This window comes from Trachurus trachurus (genome assembly GCF_905171665.1).
Source record: "Trachurus trachurus genome assembly, chromosome: 17".
Lineage (NCBI taxonomy): Eukaryota > Metazoa > Chordata > Actinopteri > Carangiformes > Carangidae > Trachurus > Trachurus trachurus.
The window spans coordinates 8,526,949-8,540,165 of record NC_139900.1 but is presented as its reverse complement, the minus strand read 5'-3'; the positions used below and the strand labels follow the sequence as shown (position 1 = coordinate 8,540,165).

The window sequence follows — 13,217 nt, the reverse complement described above, 5'->3', positions numbered from 1 at the left end:
CGAAGCCCCTAAAGGAACATAGAGGAAAAAAATATATATATATAGGTGCGCACCAGAAAAAGTTTCACATGCTCACCAGAAACTTTCTGGTGCGCATGCAAAACTTTCTGGTGCGCACCAGAAATGTTTACTTTTTTTTTTCTCTCTCTATGTCCCTTTAGGGGTCCGTAGGAACTGATTGTTAAATGTTGGGGTTTTCTTTTCTTTTCCTCAGATCCAGTTAACACATTAAGAGAAAAAAAAGACTTTATTTTCCCACTGTAAAGCGACCTTGGGGTTTTTTATTTTTTGAAAGGCGCTATATAAATTGAAATTATTATTGGTATTTATTTATTTATTTATTTATTTATTTATTAAGTAGTAGTTGTGCTAGTGGTATTTGAGTCTAGTTGTAGTTACACGCCATCACCGCAGAGGGGCGCTAGTTCTCAGTTTGAGTCTCGGACACCTGCGGGCTTCGGACTCTGCCATAGAGCATAAATTAAGCTAGAGCGCTCACTCTGACTTTTTTTTTTCCTGCTTTCCACCTTTCCACTTACTATTCTAAAACATCGCCATGTTTTAAATGGGTTATTGAAGGTTTACTTACTGATGATTGTATTTTGACATTAAAAGCTCACATGTTGTTGACACGAGCTAACAACAGTTATCAGTTATGAGATAGTTTACAGTTACATGCAACGGAATTTTTTATGTCCTGTTGCTAGGCATTTCGACTGACTCAGAACTTTGTCGCTATGGTAACGCCAAAGTTTACTGGGTACGTAACTCTGTCTTATTTGTATGTTGATAATCCATTTTTTTTCTTTTTCTTTTAGGGTGACTTTTAACATCAGTCCAGGGACAACAGATGCAAAATAGCCTTTTGGCTAATTCTGGCATGTTTACATTTGTTTAAATGTTTTTATTAATGTGCAATGTCCCTGATCCTTAAACCTTTAAATAAAATACATAAATAAACTTCTTTTTACAGTCTATGAACGTAACGTAACGCTCGGAAACAACCGAAACGAGTCAGTAGAGAGAAGGTGAGGGAGAGAAAGAAAAAAAAAGCAGAGCAGCGCATCTTCCTCCATAGACGGTCTCTGTGGTGGAAGAAGAAGGTAGTTGCCAAAGTTGTGTGTGAGAGCGAGAGAGAGGAGGAGAGCAGGCGTGAGGGAACGAGCACCGACCGCTGTGGATTAGTCAGTAAGTAGGTCCACACCGGCCTGGGAGGGAAGAACCGAAGGGACCGGACCGCTGGAGAAACACTTTGACACCGGAGCGTACGGGAATCGAACCGGGAGAGGAGAGAGGAAGGAGAGGAGAGGGTCGTGTCGTCACCGCCCGCGGTAGGTGAACGTGCAGCGGCCGTTAACACTCTGGAATGTTGCCGTTAGCAACACCGAGCTAAATCAGCTAGGTGTGCTAACAGATTAGCTCCGTGACAGAACAACTTTATGTTGGGATCATTAGGGGGAAAAAAAACACACATCAACACAGCACAACACAGGTTCAGATCTCACATGTGTAGCCTTATTTAAAGTTTTATAATAAAAAACATCATCATCCCATAAAGTTTAGACATTAAATGAAGAGAAAGAGCTTAATTACAAACACCATACAACTATAAAGTTAATCCGTTACTAGGGAAACAATAATATTCCCAAACATCAGTTCAGTGTACTCATGTATTCCCACTGGGATAGTGTGTTAGCTGTTTATCTGTCGGTTAACCCAGGTAGAAATGTTACAGCACTGGACTGTACTGTTGTTGGCTGAGGGTTAACTTCATGGGCTGTCAGTATAGGAATGTTTACCCTCTGAAATTAATGTTATTTTACTTTTTCTGTCTTATTGAGATGGATCAGCAGTATTTTAGACCAAACCAACAACCACAATGACCAATTCCTGTTATTAAATGAACCTGAAAAACAACTGGAATGCCATTTGCTGCAGGTGAATAGAAACTTCATGGGCTGTCAGCAGTGAAATGTCACTCTACCCTCTGAAATGAATGGTATTTACCGGTATTTACTATTAGAGGCTTCAGTGTCACAGTTTTAAGATATCAACAACCACAATGACCAATTCCTATTACAACAACTGAATAGTATGTCACTGATAGTCATTTAATGTGCTGCAAGTTAATGTTATTCTGCTTAAAGGGGTTGAGTGTCATTGTTTTCAGTCTAAATAATATAAACTTCATGGGCTGTCAGCAATGAAATGTCACTTGATCCTCTAAAATGAATGGTATTTTACTATTTGACGCTTCATTGTCACAGTTTTCTGTTCTGATTGACCTGGGTCAGCGGTATTTAAGATCATATCAACAACCACAATTACCAGTTCCTGTTATAAATCAGTTAAATGAACCTGACAGCACCTGAAATGTCATTTTCTGCAGGTGAAATGTTGCAATGTCTCTTTTTTTCCCTCCTGAAGTTAATGTTATTATTCTACTTAAGGGTGGCGTGTCATTGTTTTCAGTCTAAATACAATAAATCACAGCGCAGATACTGCTGATTGATCTGCTTGAGCACTTATTGAACCCAAATCAAAGACCACGATGACTAATTCCCTTTATAAATAAAAATCCCTGAGTGTCTGACAACAACTGCAATGTCATTCATAGAAATCTAGAGGGTTGATTCAAGAATTAACTCATTCATTATGATGAAATAGAAACCCTTTTGACTGGGAAATGGGAGGATTAGCTCAGTTTTTAATAGACAATCTTTGTGTTTTATGACTTATGCTTGGAGAAATCTTGGTTTCCATTCTTAATTTGATGATTAAAGCTCTGAACTGCTTGAACACCATGAATCACATCATTCCTCAGATGTTTGTGATGCGGCTGGTGAACTGGTTTATGGTTTTTCAGGTGTTTCCCCCTCTGCTCGCTGCGGCTGCCTTGCCGTACCTGCCTTTAGAAACACGTTGTCCTCTTGTCTTTGTGTTTTATTCATGTTGTTGTGTCTCGTGCGTCTCTCTCCTGTGTGAAGATGCACATGTTCGTACGTCGAGCGAGCGAGCGGAGCTGCAGCTGTGTGTTAGCTGAAGTGTGACAGATTGCTGCTGTGGTGACAGACAGAGCCGGGGAACCTCGGGGGAGTTGAGTTTGGAGGAAAGTTGTGGTGAGAGGATCGTAACTGGGACAGGCTGTGCTGGATTCAGGCTGTTCGGGGTCAACGTGAACGTGGACCTATATTTGGTGTGAAAGGAGGAGGAGGAGGATGCATGTGAAGGTCGCTGCGCTCTGCTCCACCGCCTCTGCTTGTTCCTGATGAAACTAATTGTTCATCTGTTTTTTTGGCGATTTCCAAACCCCTGGAGTGACAGATAGACATTTAGACTATTTTTATTTCCTGAGATGAGTAGGCTATACAGCAGAGGTGGGGAATGTTTTAGCTACTTAACATGAGTTGATGTGGTGAAATTAATAGCAAAGAGTTGGTTATTTACATTCAACAGTTAGAGGGCAACAATATCCCATGTTTTTAAACATTCAGCCAATCTAAGTCCAATACTTCTTCTCTTTTAGCTCTGATTTTGTTCTCCACCCACTCCTGAAGGGAAATATCTGACTCTTAACAAGTTGCTAAACTCTCCACTATGTTCATCTCAAAGTTTATTTATAGAGCTCTTTAAAAACAACCAAAGTTGACCAGTGCTGTACAGATCAATAAAAACATAACACTATTATTAAAACACCATAAAATACATGAAGTAAACGCAATAGAATTCAAATGAGCTGTAAATATTTAAAATACAAGTAAAAGACTAAATGTGTCAACTCAACTGAATGCTATAGGGAGAAAAAATGAGTTTTTGAGGAAGATTTAAAAGCCTCCTATTGACTCCAATGGTTGTTTTGTTGCAAACAGCACAGGACAGTGGTGAGACTGAACCATAAAGGTGATGTCAATTTTGTCAGTTGATTTTTGTGAATTGGGAAAGAGTGAAAATGAAAACACAGATTTCAGTTTCTGACATTTCAACATCATGGTTAGCTCTTAGCAACCAAATTTGTTTACCGTATTTATTAGGATCCACATTAGCCATTACTTCATTATATGAGCAATGGCTATTCTTCTTAGGGTCCAGCACATGTTGTACAATTACCAATATAGTAAAAACATACAGAGTGAAACAACATGAAAAAACAAACTTATCCAGATATTGAAAGAAATAGTTAAACAGTTTCAACATTTGCAGATAAAACACAATACTTGAGCTTATTGCTCGTCTTGTGTCCTGGTTACAGTATGTCTATTATTGGTTGGTGTTAACTGTAAATATAGGCAATTTGATTTATCGGCACTGTATCTATTCTTAAAAAACTGAATGCGACTGCTTCCCTCTAACATTTAACACCGCTGCTACTAATACGTGACTCTTATCGAGGCCTAGTGACTAGTTTCACTTTGCGTTAAATGTTTCTCTATAATGTGGAGGAGACTTCTTCCTCTGGGATGGAAATAACTCCTGCTCGGTAATCACTGGCCACCCTCTGCAGATAGAAGCAGTCCCACTAACTGGAGTCATGTGAGACCTGATGAGAAGAGACTGCACCTCCTCCTCCTCCTCCTCCTCCTCATGTCAACATCTCATGTCTTCTCCAGTGTAAACTCTGTGTGTGTGTGTGTGTGTGTGTGTGTGTGTGAGGTGCTGCGCTGCGTTTCGCTGAGGCGGGACAAAACACCAGGGTGTGTTTCTGTTTCCTACAACATGTGCTGACAACTACAGATTTTTTTCTCAACGCGCATCGGCCTCCGACACGTCGTCTCCTCCTGACACTCCCAGGGAATCGAACCGAGGCCCCGAAGGTCTTCACGGCCTGTAGCTCAGGATGGTTTTCTTTCATTCATTCATTCGTTTATCCACCCTCATCCCCCTCCCCACTCCCCTCGACCCCTCCGTCGTAAATCTTATTAGCATCACAGTAAATTAAGTTGCTTCCTCTGATTTTGCTGATTGGACTCTGAGCAGATTTGTGTTGTCTGCTGATTCTGAAGCTTAATCTGCTGTAGACTGGGATAAGTGAAAGAGACACAAGCCCCCCACCCACCTCCCACCTCCCACCCCCCCGGACAGGAGACGTCTTTATTATTTGTAGACGTTAATGGCACTTTCAGGTCATTAAAGCAAGAACATTATCGGGGAAAGAGATTGTTTCTCTAATGAGAAGGGTGGAGTGATGCGTCATTGGTTTAAAACGATGAGGCTGTTAATTATTCAGCTGTATATTTCTGTAAACAGGGAGTTTAATCTCTGTAAAATGTTAGAAAAATGTCCAAAATGCAGAAATATTGACTTAATTATGACGCACAACAAAGAAATCTGATTCGTCATCTGATTGTTACACATTAGACGCCGGGATCTCAGAGTATCTGCGGTATTTTCCTGTAAACAGTTAGAAAATGTCTTTGTTTTGTTAAAGCTGCAGTCCAAAAAGGCAGAAAAGCATCCGACTGTTAAACATTAGACACCAGGATCTGAGAATATCATATTTTTATGTATTTTTGTAGATTTTTGTCTCCAATGAATCGATTATTGTTTCAGTTTCCACAGCCTGGTTGGATTTTGACCTGAAAACACCCCCACCCACTCCCTAGAAACGGTTCCTGTCATATTTGTGGCTTTTGTGTTGTTTACATATGAGCTGTAAAAGGCATCAAACCACATTTTGTTAACATGTTGCACACAAGAAGCTGAAAAACTCTGTAATGGTAGCTGCTGGTCATGATGCAGTCAGAGAGTGACTGAGCCGTCTGTCTGTCTGTCTGGCTGCTTGGTGGTTTACCTAAAAAAAGAATAAAAACCTCTGGCAGGATATTAAAGGCAAGTGAGTGAAAGAGTGAGAAGAACAACGTTGTGCAAGGAGGACGACAGGAAATGAACGGTTCCAGTCGAACTGAACGGCTGCTGCGGTGACACAAAACCCAGACTTTTCCCAGTCACTTTGACTAATTTACCGTCCAGATCGTTTCTTAGAAGAGCGAGTGAGTGAGCAGCTGGTGAAAGTATTTATGAGGCTAAACTGGTTCCCGGCAAAAAAAAAAGAGAAAAAAAAAGAGTGGCTGAGCTGCAGCAGCGTAGCAGAGTTCACAGATAAGATCTCACACCTACTGAGTAACTCTGCTCCTTGATTTCTCTGGAAAAAAGTTACTCCCCCTCTCCCTTCCCCTTAGGAGGTCTTTCACCTCCTACCAGGCCATTGCCTTAATAAGAATGTATTCTTAGCAATTCTTGCCTGGTAAAATAAAGGTTTACTACTACTACTACAAGAGGTTTCCTGCACTTAGATTTATTTATTTATTTATTTATTTATTTATTTAGCCTCAGAATAAGAGTCAAGTCAAGTCCTCTGTTGTGTCTTTGGTTTCATTTTTGCACATTTTCTATCATTGCTCTTCCTCTTTATGTTACCTTCAATTCATCTTTTACTGTTGCTTTATTGTAAAACGCATTGACCTTATTTGAAAACTGTTATGAATGAGACTCATTGTTTAAAAAAAACAGAACAAGAATATAACATAAAAATATTTTAAAGCAGTAGAAGTCTTAGGAGTCATAGCAGTAGGTTCGTTACCTTTAATTGTCGATGCAAGCTATTTTTAGAACGGCGGAGCAGAGCCGTGAGCTGCTCAGAGCTACGCTACGGAGGCTCATGGGATTTCTTGGTTTCCCTCATCAAATACACAATCCAACAACTCCACAACGCTCTGGTGGACAAGTTGTGACCTGCACATTCACCACGCTATGAGATAACACAACGTTACCACACAGAGTTGTTTTAGAGGGAAATACAGAGACTGCTTGCTGAAAAACTGTCCCTGAAGGCAACGCGCATCAACCCTCTGGAGGTGAAAGTTCACCTTAAACATGTGAATTCAACTACTTTAGTCCATTTTTTAACATCGTAAAAACATCAGCTGTCTTTTGCTACGGACTGCAACATGACAACAACTTCCATTCATACCAGTCATACGTGCCTGACGCGGAGTGATAGCCTACGCTGTGATAAGGCTTTAGAATAGTAGCCGTGGTATATGCTCATTATACCACGGTTAACAGCCAATCAGATCGCCGGATTTCACCTTTCCGTTTTATAAATATAAATATATATTTACAATATGTCTTATTGAGCATCAACCTCACAACATGTCCAAGTAAAAGACATAAAACAGTGCTAATATTTTCGAATTGTTTGAAAAAAGGCAGAAACAAAAAAAACCCATCTCATCCCTCCCCAACATCTCACCCCCTAACTCTCCAGTTTCTGGGTAACAAACATAACCGAAGAAGTTGACACTAAACACAAAGTGCCATACGCTGAGAGAAAAAGAAAAAAACTAAGAAAAATGAGAAAGAAAAACAAACTTCTTTGTACACACACAGACACACAACATAGACTCACTCACACTCGACATGGGCATTTATTTGTCGTGTGGTTGGTTAATCTCAGCTGATACAGAGATGGGTAACACTTTATAATAACTACACTGTTAAGCATTAGTTAAGCATTAATAAATACTGAATTCATCATTTATCGGTTTTGCATGAATTTCCCTCTAAAACAACTCTGTGTGGTAACGTTGTGTTATTATCTCATAGCGTGGTGAATGTGCAGCTCACAACTTGTCCACCAGAGCGTTGTGGAGTTGTTGGATTGTGTATTTGATGAGTTTGATGAGGGAAACCAAGAAATCCCATTAGCCTCCGTAGCGTAGCTCTGAGCAGCTCACGGCTCTGCTCTGCCGTTCTAAAAATAGCTTGCACCGAAAATTAAAGGTAACAAACCTACTGCTATGACTATAGGGATTATGGCAAAGGGCCAATTTGCCAAAATGTTGAACTATCCCTTTAAAAACCAAAGCGCAGTAGTGCATAGAGGTGAATGTGTATTTTGTATTTCCCTCTGTTTTTTCAGACCTTTTATTTTACTGGTTGGTTTGAGTTGAGAAGACGTCGTCCGGATTTGTTTTCTAGTCGTGAAAAGAGGATGAGATGGAAATAGAAGAAGAAAGCGTTGTTCTTCCTGTCAGCTGAATTAAGAGGTCAGAGGGTCAAACAGGAAGTGCTGCCTGCCAGCGCTCATCACGATACGCCCATCACCCAGGATAATGCATCACCGTGTGGTCAGCTCCACTCTGTGTGTGTGTGTGTGTGTGTGTGTGTGTGTGTGTGTGTGTGTGTGTGTGTGTGTGTGTGTGTGTGTGTGTGTGTGTGTGTGTGTGTGTGTGTGTGTGTGTGTGTGTGTGTGTGTGTGTGTGTGTGTGAATCGGTGTCTGGGCCGCTTCATTTGTCTAATGGACACAGTCTGACTCCAAAGCAGCCGATAGATTTGGTGAGATTTCCCGTCGGAGCGCGTTTGGCCTGAAGCAGAGAGCAGCTAATCCATGGTGGTGATATTATCCCAGAGAATAATCCAGGTGCTGCTGCTCTAATCACAACTCATCACAGATCTTTATTAGGCTAATGCACCAACGAAAGTTTGACACAACAGCTGCCGCCGGCAACACACACTCACTTTTTATACAAACAGCACTTTAAACTGATTTAAACAAGAATTAGATACTCAATATATTTAAGCAATATATCACTCCAGGCCGTGGTATATGCTCATTATACCACGGCTAAGGGGCGTTGTTCCCACTTAGGGTGGTATAATGAGCATATACCACGGAATGGAGTGATATATTGCTTTTATAAAACGGTTACCAATAATGACAACAGCAAAGAGGGATATGCAATCAATTTCATGTAGTTTTATTGTAGTTCATAAATACATATTATTCAATAAAATAGCCTCACTGTGAAAAAGTATAGTAGTAATAGTCCCACCTCTCCAGACGTTAGCTCCAAGTTAGCTCTGCAGCTCGTCTTTTCCTCCGCTTTTTTTCAGGTGAAAGTCACTGCTCAGTCCCCTCTACCATTGTTGACCCTCTGGAGGTGAAAGTTAACCTTAAACATGTGAATTCAACTACTTTAGTCCATTTTTTAACATCGTAAAAACATCAGCTGTCTTTTGCTACGGACTGCAACTTCCATTCATACCAGTCATACGTACCTGAGGCGGAGTGATAGCCTACGCTGTGATAAGGCTTTAGAATAGTAGCCGTGGTATATGCTCAATATACCACGGTTAACAACCAATCAGATCGCCGGATTTCACCTTTCCGTTTTATAAATATAAATATATATTTACAATATGTTTTATTGAGCATCAACATCACAACATGTCCAAGTAAAAGACATAAAACAGTGCTAATAGTTTCGAATTGTTTGAAAAAAGGCAGAAACAAAAAACCCCATCCCATCCCTCCCCAACATCTCACCACCTAACTCTCCAGTTTCTGGGTAACAAACATGACCGAAGAAGTTGACACTAAACACAAAGTGCCATACGCTGAGTGAAAAAGAAAAAAACTAAGAAAAATGAGAAAGAAAAACAAACTTCTTTGTACACACACAGACACACAACATAGACTCAGACTCACACTCGGCATGGGCATTTATTTGTCGTGTGGTTGGTTAATCTCAGCTGATACAGAGATGGGTAACACTTTATAATAACTACACTGTTAAGCATTAGTTAAGCATTAATAAATACTGAATTCATCATTTATAACGCATGATTACTCATTAGTATGTAGTTTATAAACACAGTTAAAAATGTTTTACTCATTGATAAGCACTAACTGTGTTTATAAACGACACACTAATGAGTATTCATGCGTTATAAATGATGAATTCAATGCTTAACAGTGTAGTTATTATAAAGTGTTTCCCCGAGATGTGATGAAAGACGCCACCGTGTGACTCTGTGACTGTGCATCATGACAATAAGAACAAAAAAGTTAAAAAAAAAAAAAAAAAAAAAAAAAAATTATTAGAATATTGATCAGATCACTTCAGAAAACCTGTAACCAGTCGGTTTGGATCAGTAGATCTGTTACTGGACTCACTGATTCATCTGTAATGACTGAACTGATTCATGAGGAGTAGATCATAAACACAGTGTGAAATTAAACTTTATTAGTCAAGACTTTAAGTTTAAACACAGATAAATAAGTCAGTTTTCTTCCATAGTCTTGTTTTTATTAATGAGGAACGTGAACTCATGTCTCTCATCGTGATTAATCTGACATTTCTTACTGCACTCTTACAACTCTACAGTGATTTTGGTGCTAATATTTGATCAGTTGCACACATTTACATTCACACTTCATCACTGCTGCTGTGATGTTTAAATCTCTTATCTCAGCCGTTCAGACTCTCATTACACCTGATGTCGCCTCCTTTTAATGATTAGTAATAGTAACTTTAACTTCTCATGTAAACATCACAGAGTCGTGGATAGTGGCTGAAATGAAAGAAAACACCTTTCCCCCCCCCCCCCCCCACTTCAAATGTTGATGTTTCCTGGTTCTGGTCTATACGCTTCCCAACTGTGGGGTTAATATGTAATAGGATTTACAGGGCAACTGGTAGGAAGTGTAGCTTAGTGGTGTGTTTCATAGCTCTTATGTTTCCACAGGAGTTCACTTTCAGCTGAAGATACAAGATTAAGATCTGAACTAGTCTGAAACTTGTTATATAGAACTTATAACTCGCAGCGAGCACATGTTAAATTAATAAAACACTTTTGTTTTTAGCTTTTAGCTTTAGTTTCAGCTCTGTTTTTGTCTTTGTCTTTGAAGTTTATGCTCAAAGTCTAGAGTGTAAACGAAGCCTCGGCTGCTGCTTCACGTGTCTCTTGTATCTGTCACTGGAGTTATGCACATTTAGAAAAAAACTAAAGTTCAGGTTGCTCAAGGTGTGTTTGCAGCCTCACCTCATGTTGCAACTCTGTGTGTCCGTGTGTGTGTGTGAGTGTGTGTGACTTCATCAGGAAAGTATTTGTGTGATGTGACTAATGCCTCGGCCGCTGTCATTAGCTGACAGGAAGAGAGAGAGGGAGAGAGTTTGTCAGAGAAACAGAGATTCTGTAGAGTAAGACGACCATGTGAGTCACATTAATGCCCCCCCTCCTACCCCACCTCCCCCACCTCCCCCTCCTCCTCCTCCTCCTCCTCCTCCGACTGTCTGATCTTACTATGTGCTGCTGCTGCTGCTGCTGCTGCTCGGGGCTCTGAGCCGACTTCTGTACGTCCAGAGGATTAAAGCCCTTTGTGTCTCACTCATTTGCCCTGATTGGGTTAGGGGGGTATTAGGCTGTGAGAGACCAGACCGTCTGTGTCTTTGTTGTGGTCGGTCGGTGTTGTGTAATAAGAGAGACAGGAAATGAAGTGGAGTCTTCTCCGAGGCGTATTTACTATATATAAAGCCCACTGTTATGAGTTTCTTAACTGTAGTGTAGTTGTACTACCTTGTACCAGCTCGACTCTACTCGCTCTTTTTGTGTTTCCATTAGGTTAAAGTACCTGTAGACTTTTTTAGTTTAAAGGGAGAGTTCAACATTTATTTTGGCAAATTGGCCCATTGCCATAATCCCTATAGTCACAGCAGTAGGTTCGTTACCTTTAATTGTTGGTGCAAGGTATTTTTAGAACGGCGGAGCAGAGCCGTGAGCTGCTCAGAGCTACGCTAGGGAGGCTCATGGGATTTCTTGGTTTCCCTCATCAAACTCATCAAATACACAACAACAACCTCTAAAACAACTCTGTCTGGTAACGTTGTGTTATTATCTCATAGCGTGGTGAATGTGCAGGTCACAACTTGTCCACCAGAGCGTTGTGGAGTTGTTGGATTGTGTATTTGATGAGTTTGATGAGGGAAACCAAGAAATCCCATTAGCCTCCGTAGCGTAGCTCTGAGCAGCTCACGGCTCTGCTCCGCCGTTCTAAAAATAGCTTGCACCGACAATTAAAGGTAACAAACCTACTGCTAAGACTATAGGGATTATGGCAATGAATGGGCCAATTTGCCAAAATGTTGAACTATCCCTTTAAGATCTCGATTCATTTTGCACAGTTAAAAATGCACAAGTAAAATAAACAATTTGATAATTTACAGCTAGAAGAGGTGAAAACTTATTAGAGTTTATTAGACGCCTCCACCATACAGTATAACGTCATACAGTGGGTGGTACTATCCTGTAATGGAAACGTACCTGGTACCAAAGCTGAGTCTGTCTCTGTCTCTGTGTTTGTGTTCCCCTCAGTGTAAAATGAGTTTTTTAATGGAAAGTAAACCGACTTCCTGACAACTCCCTCCCTACAAAAGGCCACCTCCATTGTAACGCCAGTCAACCCATTTAAAAAAAACATATCTTGTGTTTGAAAAGACAATATGACATTTTCCACAGAAATGTTTTTTTGGGGGAAATGCTCTGGGAATTTGCAGTATGAATCAGTCATGACAGTCTATTTTTCTGACATTAACTTTAAATTATTTTGGTGTGTCGCTGTAATTTGACAAAAGTCTTGAGGCTGGAGGCATTGTAGTTACATTATTTGGGTTCACATGGAGACAAAAATATACTGATTAGAATTGGTTTAATGTCCAAACCAAATGAAAATGCTCCATATAAACAGCTCAACCAGAAAAAACAAGCCCAGAAGTGGAATAAACCTTTTCTTAAACCGAAAGAAATGAAAATTGCGTCATGTAAACGGTGAAGCTGAACGTTGTCTGGTTACGTTCTTTCTGCTCCGTGTCGACGTAAATGCGCAGTGACGCTTCTTCAGTTGCAAATGCTTGAATGAAAGAGTCGAAACAATTTCAACTACTGTGCCAATAAGACCAATAGATCTCCAACTTTGATCAGTCGCAGGGTGTTTGGATTTCTGAGTGAGTGGGCCTGAAAATTAAGATCCGACCGGACCAGACCCGCGGGTTTGAAGCCCGGACTCGACGCGGCTCACCAGCATTAATTCTTGGTCTGAACCCGGCCGGACTCGGCCAAAAAAGAGGAGAAGCGACCCGAGTCATTTCTATATAATTTTGGCCCGAACATGTCCGAACCAGTGCATCACGCCGGGTTGATCTGGTCGGACACGCCCGTTTCATACCACTCGGCTGTAAAACGTCCGTTCTGAATAAATGCAGTGGCACATGTAGAGCTGCAATAATTAATCAATTAATCGTCAACTATTTTGATGGTGGTTTTGTGAATAGAACAACCATTGTTGTGTATATTTATCTTATACGAGCCCTTTGATCCAGAAATGCGAGTGTCAGAAGAGCGACAGGCACAAACAGAGCACCTTTCATAAAAGACGCTC

General features: G+C 40.5%; 1 protein-coding gene across 6 annotated transcripts in view; it reads left to right on the top strand.

Annotated features, from left to right (window-relative positions):
- Window positions 1-1,134: 1,134 nt before the first annotated feature.
- The window catches only part of LOC311000281 (rho GTPase-activating protein 12-like), a 92,096-nt gene continuing 80,013 nt past the window's right edge, over window positions 1,135-13,217 (top strand). For all 6 annotated transcript variants that reach the window (XM_083990956.1, XM_083990955.1, XM_083990954.1 and 3 more), the window contains exon 1: window positions 1,135-1,331. The gene's annotated coding sequence lies outside the window, so the exon portion shown is untranslated. The remainder of the gene's footprint in view (window positions 1,332-13,217) is intronic.